Source organism: Fringilla coelebs, assembly GCF_963513975.1.
Source record: "Fringilla coelebs genome assembly, chromosome: 9".
NCBI lineage: Eukaryota > Metazoa > Chordata > Aves > Passeriformes > Fringillidae > Fringilla > Fringilla coelebs.
Window position 1 is genome coordinate 8424713 of NC_140067.1, and position 11170 is coordinate 8435882.

An 11170-nucleotide genomic window follows, 5' to 3' on the forward strand; every position below is an offset into this window, starting at 1 on the left:
GTTTCTTCACAAACTTGAAACAGATGCATTTAAAGGTGTTTTTTTTCATCCAGTTTTGTAATGTGTTCCTGGAGCTGAGTGACATTCAGGCTTCCAGTGGCAGGAAATTTCCCTTACAAGTGAAGGGATGGCACTGGGGAGTGAGAACAGCGAGACTTGACATTGAGATAAAATTGAATTAAAAAACAGAGAGAAGGTGGGAGGATTGCATATATCCAAAATGATGAAAGAAGAAACACAAAACCCCAAAACTGGGCAGCTACTATTTTTCACTCCAAATTTGGGCAGCTACTATTTTCCAGCCTCATTATCTGTTTTTAATTACAGCCTTTCTGGCAAAGCCACGTCGAGGGCAGCCTGCACTGGCAGCCCTGCCTGGGAACACAGCCGAGGCCAGGAGCAGGGACCTGCTTCATTAAGGGCATTCCCACGTAATTGAATCAAATATGCTCACGGAAACGACGGGACCCAAACATTCCCACCCCGGCAGCCCATGAGAAAGCTTCTCCTCTTCGCTGTGACAGGCGAGGTGACAACAGGAGGGAGTAATTTATGGCTCTCTGGGACTGCTCGGTCTGCTCTTCATCCCGGGGCTCATCCCTGACATTCCCAGCGCCACACAAAGGCTGCAGCCGGCCGGTGGTGCCCAGGGGACACCGCGTGGAGATGAGCAGCGAGCAGGATCCTCTCCTCCCAGTCCTGTTTTTTCTCTCTGGTCCTCCTGCCTCTCACCTTATTACTCGCTCTCTGGTTGTTTTTTGTTTTGTTTTGTTTTGTTTTGTTTTTCAGTTTCCATTGCAAAACTGGGATGGGAGAGAAGGCTAGGGGTGGATGGGAGAGGATGAGGATGCTTTGAGACCACGGGGGCTACAGCGGGGACCGGCACCACCGATGAGGATGCAGGAAACCTCCTGGGGTGGGTCCAACAGGCACTTTCAAACTTGTCCCCCCGGTAGACATTCCTTTCCCCCTGCTCTTGGAGCTATTCTCAGCCTCCCCAGTGACCTTTCCGGGGAACAATTTACCATTGTGTTTTGGTGAAGCCCAGCCTCTATTTTTACACTCTGTTTTGCTGATGCGGGCACAGGGAGCGAGACGGGAATCCAGCAGGAAATGGGAGGGAGCGTCTGGAGCGCGGGTAAAACCCCGGCGCTTTGATGTGAGCCCGGCCGGCAGCACGTGGTGGGCCCGGGGGCTTCTCTCCCTGCCCATCCCTCTGCTAAACCCCGCATGGCACCAGCTCGATCTGGCCGTGCCAAGGTGGGTCCTGCAGCAAAGGGCTTTTGGCAAAGCCGCGGGGGCACCGCGCTCCTCAGTGCGGGCGGCTTTCTGCCGGCGCTGCGCAGCTCAAGGAATGCTGGAAAGAAGGGAAGGAGGCGGCTTGGCTGGGCTAGGAGAGGTTTGAGGACATGTCCAAGGGTGTCAGGAAAGGCACGGCAGAGCATCCTGGCTGCATCTTGTGAAATAAGCCGGCTGGAGGTGGCGGGTCTTTGTGTGAGGGGCTGCCAAGCCGTGCTCCTTCCTGATGTGGGACCGGGAGCTGGGCTTGCCGGGAGTGAATGGCTCCAAAAATGCCAAGCACCACAGCCTGGAGTGGCTAGGGAAGCACGCTGCCTGCACGGCCTGCTCACCCCGTGCTTGTGGCAGGGAACAGCGTCCCGCTCCAGATGTACATCTGGGAAGATGGCCAAAGGGAAGGGAAGGGAAGGGAAGGGAACGTGTCCAATCCTGCAGCTGTTCTGCTTCCACCACTGTCACCACCTGCAGCACAGCCCCTGAGGCCGGACCCTGCTGCTAGGGCTTGCCCAGAGCCCACAGAAACCAGAGGTGAAATCATCCTGCATGTCTGAAGGGTCCAGCTGTGGTCTCACCTACTGCCCATCCAAGGCTGCCTGGGGGATTGGGAGCAAGGGGACGCTTTACAGCAGCTGTCCCATCTCCAGAGCACTCTGCTTGCTGTGATATATCCCTTCACACGCCGCTGTAGCTGAAACAGAACACATCCACACTGTCCCAGTCAGGTCTTGCCACCATCCAGCATCGCAGCACCACTGCTGAGCATCCAGCCTGCTCCATCCCCAGGAATGGCACTGAAAGGGGAGCTGGAGGCTGGCAGGGGTGTCCTGGATGGGTCAGCAGCGTGCCACTGTGGATGCTGTGGGTGGGAAACCCCTGCTTCAGGTGGGGAAATCTCTGTGCTTGCCAGGGGTGCTGTTGGGGGTGCAGAGGTGCAGTGTTCATGCTGAGCCAGGGCGAGGAACAAGCCTGGGTGAGGGACATCACTGAGGTGGGTTAGCAGTGACACATCAGCACAGCCACCTGTGTGACAAGGAGTCACAAACACACACCCCACAGATACCTGTCCATGCGCAGGACAGGTGGGTGTGCACTGACCTGCTTGGGAATGCACAGCCCATGTGCTCCTGCTCTGTAATGGCCCCAAACACAAACACTCCCTTTTGCACGTCCCATTCCTGTGGGTGCATCCCTGGATGCACATTCGTGGGCAGTCCTAAATACACGTTTGGATGGATGTGGACACGCAGTCCTGCACGTGTCCTCAAGTCACCCAAGCCCATGACACGCTCACACATGTGTCCCCCCTTGCACGCTGCCCTGCTTGTTGTCCCCACCAGACAAAACTCCAGGGTGGTTTTGCTTTTGGCTGCCATCAGCACAAATCACTCACAGGCTGCTCCCCGCCTCAACCATGCAAACCCTGAGCTGTTTTTTTTTTTCCTTTCTGGGTCAGGTGGCACCAAACCATCCAAGGGCAGGTACTGGATGTTTTCCCGGGGTGTTTCCAGGGCGGCAGGAAGGCTGAGCTGAGCCGTGGCAGCCGTTGCTCCTATCTCGGCTCCCTGCCCGTCCCTGGGACCACCCTCCAGCTGGCTCCACGCTGCCCCGAGCTGCTCCCCTCTATCGCTGCGTGCAGGTGCCGCGGGATGGGGATAAGGCCCTACACGCACACACCCCAAAGGACGGGCAGAAAGGCGGTGGGAGCGGGAGCGTGTCTGTCCCCTCCAGCGGGGATCCTGTCCCAACACCACCGCCCTGCCCGCTGCTTCGCTCTCCAGCAGGAGCCCGCAGCCGTCGCCTCCCCAGTGCCGTGTCCCGGGGCGTGGCAGCGGGGCTGTCCCACGCGGGTCCCACCCGAGCCCCTCACCGAGCCCGGGCGGGCGTCGCGCTCCCCGAGCCGCCTCCTCCGGGCGGGCGCCTCCTTTGAACAGGTCTGGGGGAAGCCTCGCTCGCAGATAAACGGCACATCAATCCCACCGCAGCCCCGGCGCTTCCCGCCGCGGGGCCGGGCCGAGCCGCGCCGGAACCGGAGCGCAGCCGGAGCCGCTCCGAAGCGGAGCCGCGGCCGGAGCGGAACCGGGGCGGTTCCGAAGCGGATCCACGGTCAGAGCGGAACCGGGACGGTTCCGAAGCAGAACCGGGGCGGTTCCGAAGCAGAACCGGGGCCGTTCCGAAGCAGAACCGGGGCCGTTCCGAAGCGTACCCTCCCGGCCGCTGCCGCCAGAGGGCGCCGCCCCCCGCCCCGAGCGGCCCCGCGGGAGCGCAGCGCCCGCCCCGGGGCTCGTTACTAACGGGGTTCAGTGTTTTCTCGTGTTTTCCAAATAAAGCGTGTTAAAGACCGAACTTTCCCATCCTCCCTTTCTCTGCTCCTCCCCTTCTCCATTCTTCCCTCTCCTTTTCCCATCTTCACCCTCTGCAGGTCTTCCTGGGGTTACCGCTGTGACCGATGATCGCTGTGTTAAACCCGCGATATCTGAACACTGCAGCTATTTTCGCGCAGAATTTTGTATTCGGGGGTAGAAAGGTAGAGAGGCAGCTTGGGACAGCTGCTGTTACCCCGGCTGTCGGCCAGGCTCGGTGGGTGTCAGTGCTGTGTGCAGGTCCCCACCCCCTGGAACTGAGGGCAGTGGGTTCTGTGACTGCGGCCACCAGCTCCCCGTTGGCTCTGCCAGAGGAGCACAGGCAGCTGAGTCTCCTGGGATTTCAGCAGAGGTGAGGTGACCCTGTGAAGACTCACACTTCCCAGTGGGAGCACCAGTGGCTGTGCCGATGCCCTGCTAATTACCGAGTTCTAATTAATATCCCACCAGTTCTGGAAACAGCCTCTCCTCCTCAGTCCCAGGCAAAGGCATCTCCCAGGGGTCTTCACCTTTTGCCCTCAAAACCTGTTCAGGGCTGGATCCAAGAGGAGCCTGTTCTGAGCTGCTGTGGCACATCTGTGCAGTTCAGCATCGTTCAGACCTCTCCTATCAATCCTGTCCCTCCTGCAGGAGCCCTGGATCCCTGTCCCCATCTCAGGCTACCCAGCGTGTCTGCAGCAGCATCCTGGGGTGGTCAGCAGCCTCCAAATCTTCAGGAATCGGTTAAGATTCCCAAAAAACTCTTCTAACTTCAATATATCCTGAGAAATGCCTTTTTCAGTCTTGGACTCACATGAAATCCCTCTGGCCTTTCCATGTCCTTCCCACTCCCTTTCCCAGCAACAGAAGTCGCTGCTCTGCGGAGATGAGGACGAGTTCCCCCCTCTCCTCCATTACCTGCATCTGTTTGCTTGGGTGGCAGCCAGAAAAGTGACTTCATGCATTCAATCTTTTTCCTCCTGCCCTTTATTTTTCATTTTATTTTCCTGCTAGCCCAAGGCTCCCGCTCCCGCCTGTTGTAGAGTCGAGGGGGAAGCATTCCGGCCAAATCCTACCCTTGTGTTATGGTAATCGCGGCTGCCACCCAGCAGATGCAGCTCGCCGAAATAAAAAGGCTTTTAACAGGCAGGGAGAAGGAGAGGGGAGCTTTTGTTTGGCACTCGCCAGGGTTGGAGTACACTTGTAGAGCAACAACTGGAGCTCGTTGAAAAGAAGTGGAGGTTATTAGGTTCATTTCACTTACTGCCGATGGTCCCGTTATTTTTTCCCCTTCATATTCCAGGATTTTGCCCTGGTTCTGAGAAGGAAGAGGAGAGAGATGCCACCTGAAAACCTGCTCCTCTGCTGCTGACCATGGAAATAGGGCTGGTGCCTTCTTGCAGGGCTCTGGTCGATTGCAGCCCGAAGTTCAAGGATGCTCGGGATGGTTTCCTGTGTTGGGGATGCTCCTCCCCAGGTGGTCTGCCCAGGACCCTTTCTTTTTCCCAGTATGTGGGGCTGGAGGAAGGAAATCACCTTCCTCAGGCGGTGCTGAGCAGGGGTGCCCTACTGAATGCAGGCTCTTCTCTACCCCCTGGGGGCCTGGACAGTCATGCAGGGTTATCCTGCTCGTGGGACCTTTCCTGGTGCTCCCCTACCTTCCAGGATGCTTGCTTCTGCCTGTTGTGAGACAGCAAAGTTAAGAAGACTCAAAAGCACACTTAATTGTGCTGAGAGCTATCAAAACACAGGGGGGCTTGTGAGCAGCAAAGGTGGTCCAGAATTTGTCAGAGCTTGGACAGCAATGGGTTGCTGATGGGGAGGAAAAAAATTCAAGTGACTGCAGAAGCTGGGATGGTATAAACCTGCATCCTTGGGGGTTATAGTCTTGTTTTGGATGGGAGAATGACAGAAAGTAGTGCCATGAGGTTTTTGTCTTCCCCCAGGTAAGTGGGGACAGAAAAAATTATGAGATGGGTTGGATTTCTGCCCCTGGTTCCCTCTACCTACCTATCCACCCCTCTGACTTGATGCATCTTTCACCAGCCCTCTTTGCTCTGAAAAACAGCAGCAATCCCCTTCAGATGCCAGGAATAAAATCAATCCATCCCCTCTCCAATTCAGGTAGCTGTCCATAAATCTTCCCAGCTTCAGGCTGGTCTCCTAGGACTCCCACATCAGCTGGGAACCTATTTAATCAGCTGAGATGATCTGTGCTGTCTGTTGCCCAAAGGCCCTTTGAGCTCTTTGTCTCCTGGCTGAATGATGCTCTGGTCCCTGAGGGTTCAGCCAGACTGGCCCATTCTGTGTGACAAGGCTCAGGTGAATAATGCCTGGAGTTGGCAGTGCCCAGGGTGCTGAGAGGAGTCCCAGCCCCTCTGCCAAGGCTTTATCACCACATCTCCCCTTGGCTCTCTGCAAAGCTCCACAAACCCACACCAGCATGAAGAGCACCCAGCATGCTGCCAGGGGAAGAGAATTATAGCTCTTTTTGGGAGGGCTTGGCAAGGGCTGGAGGGGGTGTATGAAATGACAGCCTCCCCCTCCTGGGGCTGCAGGCTTGATTTTCAACATATTTTAGTGCATTTTAAGTTTTAGCTGGCTGGGAATCAGTTCCATGCAGCAGCTTTGCTGAGGGACTTCTGGAAGAGGTTTTCCATGCTGGTCCAGCCCTTGGAAACACAGAACTCAGCATTGCTTAGGATATGGCCTCCAGGAAACAAATCTAAAGCTGCCCCAAAGCAGCAGGACTCTTGGATCAGTTTCCAACCAGGGAAATGCTGGAGTGCCACCTTTAATAGCTGAGATTCTCTCCCAGGCTGTGTGGAAGTTGTGCTGGAGGTGCTTCCCCTGCCTCCCAACAGCCTCCAAGCAGCACAGCCTGGTGAGATCCAGCCAGGTCCTTGTCCCAAATCCATCCAGCTCTGGCCCAAGGGGTCAGTGTTTCCAAAGGCTTCTGCGCTCCATAAATCACAGTTTAGCACAGACCACCATCAAGACAGACAAAGTAACCTAATCTGCCCCCATATTAGGGTGTTGGAAAACAATAATCCAAGAAGGAAACACATTATCTGGCCTTGTTACTTTACAAAGTAATTTAAATTAATTTTTCCCTAGAGTGGTTAGGGAGCACTGCAACTTGCCCTTGTCTATTCTCTCCAGCTAATGAAGCTTTACCAGAGACTGCTCGTGAATTCCTATTAAGACCTCATCTTAGAGGTTACAGGGCAAAGCAATTTCTGCTCCTGGGAAAAATGCCTATGAATTTGTAATTGTAAGTCCATGTTTGATAGGGATTAGCATCTGAAAGGGGTAGAGTGGTGGGTAGCAGAGAAAACATTATTTCAATTAGCTGAAGGAAAGCAATTTAACATCTGATTATAGTTTACACTTTTAATTTTCTCCTATTTCTCCTCTATTTTTTCCTAATTTTCTGGCATCTGAGGTAATTCTTTCCTGAAACTTTCCACCCTCACCCCACCAGCCATCTTTCCCTTCTCTTCCTTTCATCCTTCATAGTTGAGATTCACATGTAAATGGTTGCTGAGTTGAGTTTCTTCCTTTCCCTTCTTCTCTCCAGATTCACTGAGTTTGGGGCTGGTGTAGAGGATGCCGTATCAAATCACACTGAAATGGGACATGATATTTCTCTTCATGCCAAGGAGGTGAAAGAGGAGGAAGAGGAGGCTTTGCTCCACATCACAGTCAGGCTTGTGCCCAGCAGCCTGACAGACTCTCCTAGGCAGAGCCCCAATGCCTAAAGATCCTCTCTGTGCTCAGAAATCCCTTCCAATTCCCTCTTTTCCTCCCATCCCTTGGCCTTAGCCTGGAGCTCAGCTGTGCTCCATCTATTTTTTCGTGGCTCCTTGGTCTCCTATTTCCTAATGACGATGCAATCAGTTTTCGGGAGGGCGGGAGATTCCTCATGAGGAAGCTTGTTGTTATTTAAGGAAGATCATGAAATCCATCCTTAATGAAAGGACAGGAGAAAACCCTTCCACCAAGTTACACTGAAGCCCGAGATTATCATTTTTATGGGCTCCCAATCTTTCCTGCCTCATGTCTTATCAGCAAATGCAGCTGGAGGCTTCAAAAACCCTCCCAGCTTGCTGCTGATTTTATGGGATGAAGATTAGAGATGATAGGATAGCAAATTATTCATTCCATTCGATATCCCTGGGCAGGAGGGAATATCCAGAGCAAAGTCAGCTCCTTTCTCCCTCTCTGAGCATCACACATTGGGAACCTTCCTATCTGCCACTCCAGCAACGCAGCAGCGCTTCCCCCCCCGCACTCAGAGGTGATTAGGGGTGCAAAATTCCCTCTGAGCAGATGGAAGAGCCAGGGGGAATCACAGAAGCAGGCTCATCCCCCAGCAATAAAGCAAAGCAGAGGCAGGTGGGGTTTCTTCTTGTTGCAGGGATTTTTGGTTTGATTCCTCCCAGCCCTCCAAGGCAGGGTGGATCTTGTAGGCGTTTTCTCAGCCTGATTTTCCGAGGCTGTGGGGCCTGAGGCTGATGTGGACGTGCTGTCAGAGCCCTGGCAGCTCCTGATGTCAGGCACAGAGGAGCAGGGAGCTCAGGGGGGACATGGACAGAGGAGAGACCCCAGAGCCACCCTTAGATGTAGGAGCAGCAGCACCAGGCCCCTGCACAGGGAGTGGAGGGAGTGAATGGTGCCCAGAGATCCATCCCAAAATCAACTGGTGTTAAAAATATCACCCAGAATGTCCCATGAAATACCCATGGGCCACAGTGGGGCTGCTGAGCAAGCCTTAAGGGCAAGGGAGGGCCATGGATGCCTTTTGGAGCCATTGACACCGGGGTGCTCAACAGCACATAAACAAGAAAACACATGGCACTGTAAAGGCATTTTTAGAGAGGAGAAGGGGGTACAGAGCTGTGATAGGTGAAAAGCCAGAGCAGGAGCTGCCTTTTTCTGCTGTCTTTTACCCACAGTGGCACAGTGAGCCAAGAAAATGCCCTTTTCACAGAGGGTGTAGCTCCTGGTTCTCTCCTGGTAGCATCCAGAGCAGGCAGGATTTGAAAGGCAAGTGTCAACGGGAAATGAGAGAACTCTGGCACAAGCAAAGAATATTTGGTTTGGGTGGTAGATGTCAAAAGAAACAAGAAATTTTACATTTGATTTGTGTTTGTTTTTTGTGTTTTTTTTTGGTCTGGGTTTTTTATGTTTCATAGCAATTATTGAAATGTAATAAATTTATAATCACTTTTGTATTAAAAAAACCAAATAATCTCTTCTTTAGGGAATGTTCAGGTTTGCTCTCATATGGTTTTTTTTTTTTATTTTTATGGCTCTGTCTGGGACACAGGGAGGAAATGGAGAGGATGAAAGAGGGAAGGAAGGAGGGAGGAAGGAAGGAAGTGAAGGAGGTGAAGAAGAAAGAAAACAATCTCCATTAAAACACAGAGTCCCACAATATTTTTCAAAGAGGAACTGGCATCTGTGCTTTGAGATATATCACCCAGGAATGTTGCTTTGAGCAAATATTAATTTTTCCTAAAAGTTATGTATTTTTTAGGGGAAATAATCACCAATTTTTGGAGTATATGAGTGTAAAGCCTGAAATTCCAATCCCTGCTTTGTGTAAAATCTGTTACACAGGCCACTGCTCATGTGGGTCCTTGAAAGAACGTAGAGCTGGCTCTGGCTCCTCTTGGCCTTGACTAAATGCTGCCAGGCTGATTTGTCCTTCTGTGCCTCAGTTTCCCTCAGCTCTAAAATGGACCTGTAGGGCTTTGTCTCACCATGGCTGGGTTTTGCTGGAGGCTTAAATGAGAGAGACAGCACAATTTCCATCAGCCAGCAGCAGAAACACCCAGTTATTTGTCATTGCAGGTCCCAAGCCACGGCCAGGGTGCCAAAAGGGAAACCTGGCTGGCAAATAGTTTGTTGAAATTTCAGACTTTGCCCCTGCAGCTTCTCATCCCCCCAGGCCAGACCCAGGAGATGCAAGCAAGGAGGTGCCACAGGAGCTTTGTCACAGAGGCACCTTCCTTCCTAATGGCTGCGTGCTTTGGAGCACAGGGGAGCTTTGAGACAAGCACTGAGTGATTCCCAGCCTCATCAGAGAGCCAAAAATCACTGACTTGTCTTAAATGCCATATAAATGTGGGAACATGCAATTGGTGAAGTATTATTTGCTCCTCAGGATGGAGCTGACAGCAAGACCACTGTCTGAAAGGCACAGAGCCCTGCCTTCATCCCAGGGCCTGGCTTGTCATCTCCTGTCACCCCAACTCACCATAGCATGTGGGTGCATCCTTGAGACCTCCCTGTCTTTGGGAAATCAGCCCCAAGTCCCTGGAGCCGTGCAGAGCCCTGGGGGGATGACACAACCCAGAGCCCCAGGAGCCGGCCCCAGGCGCGGCAGGGAGTGGACAGCAGCAGCAGAATGTCCCAGACCTTGAATTTCCCGGGGGCAGCAGCAGGACCAGCTTCTCTAGGACTTCTGATCTGCTGATAAAGCCTTCTGCTCCAAACAGCCAGGCTGCCTTTGCTGGGCTTTTGCAGAGAAAAGCAACAAGCAGCCAGCAGAGATGGAGAGATCTGCACGCTTTCCCACCGGGTTTCCCCGGGTCTTGGGGAACCCAAAGTTCACTCTCGTTTTTACTTATTCACAGGGCATTCCTTTTCCTCTGTAACATGATTAGATTGTTTTACAGGGCCTAATTATGGGCCCTTGTTGTGACACTTCCTTGCTGGGTGCATTGGAAAGTCCCTGCCCCACTGATTTCGCAAGCAAAAATTAGTGGGGTTGGCAGAGGGGTTATCCCACACTGCAGCTGGGGGCCTGGCCACGGAAAGGGATTTGGGAAAGAGTTGGGAGCTGGCTTTTGATATTGTACAGCTCAAAGTCAGATCTGGTTTGTCTTCAGGATAAATGATGTTATTGTAAATGCAGGGCAAAGAGTTGAGGTGAAGGAGGACAGTCCTCCTCTGATGATTGTGTGCTCCTGAGGGGGCTGCACATTCCTGAACTTGGGTCCCATGGGGATAAAATGATATTTGGAGCACCCAGGCAGGGTCCCTGGAGTGGAAATCACCAGACCCAGAAGTCGGGGGCTCAGATGCTGCTGAGAGGTTTCACAAGAAGAGTGACAATGGAACCCCTGGCTCATAACTTTGTCATTTCCTTCAGGAGCAACTGAAGTTTCTCAGCTGTGAAGCCAAATATCTTTTATTCTTCCTGTGGGGTGGGTTTGCCAGTCATCCAAACCTGACATGGACTGGAAAACAGCTTAACTCGGGACCTGCAACTTTCTCTGTCCTGCAGCATTTGCGCAGCTTTTGTGAAGGGCAAGCCTTGAGGCCTGCTGCTGCTCTTTGGCTCTTTCCACCTCTTCTGGTATTGAAGAAATTTTGGGGCCAGCCCTGATGACTCAATAAAATGAAGGCTGGGTCCACACTCTGTTTAATAGTGTCACCATTAAACAAGGTGTGGGAGGTGAGAGGCAGTACCCAGCACAGAGTCTGGTCTATTAATTGGATGTTTTAGACTCACAAATGTG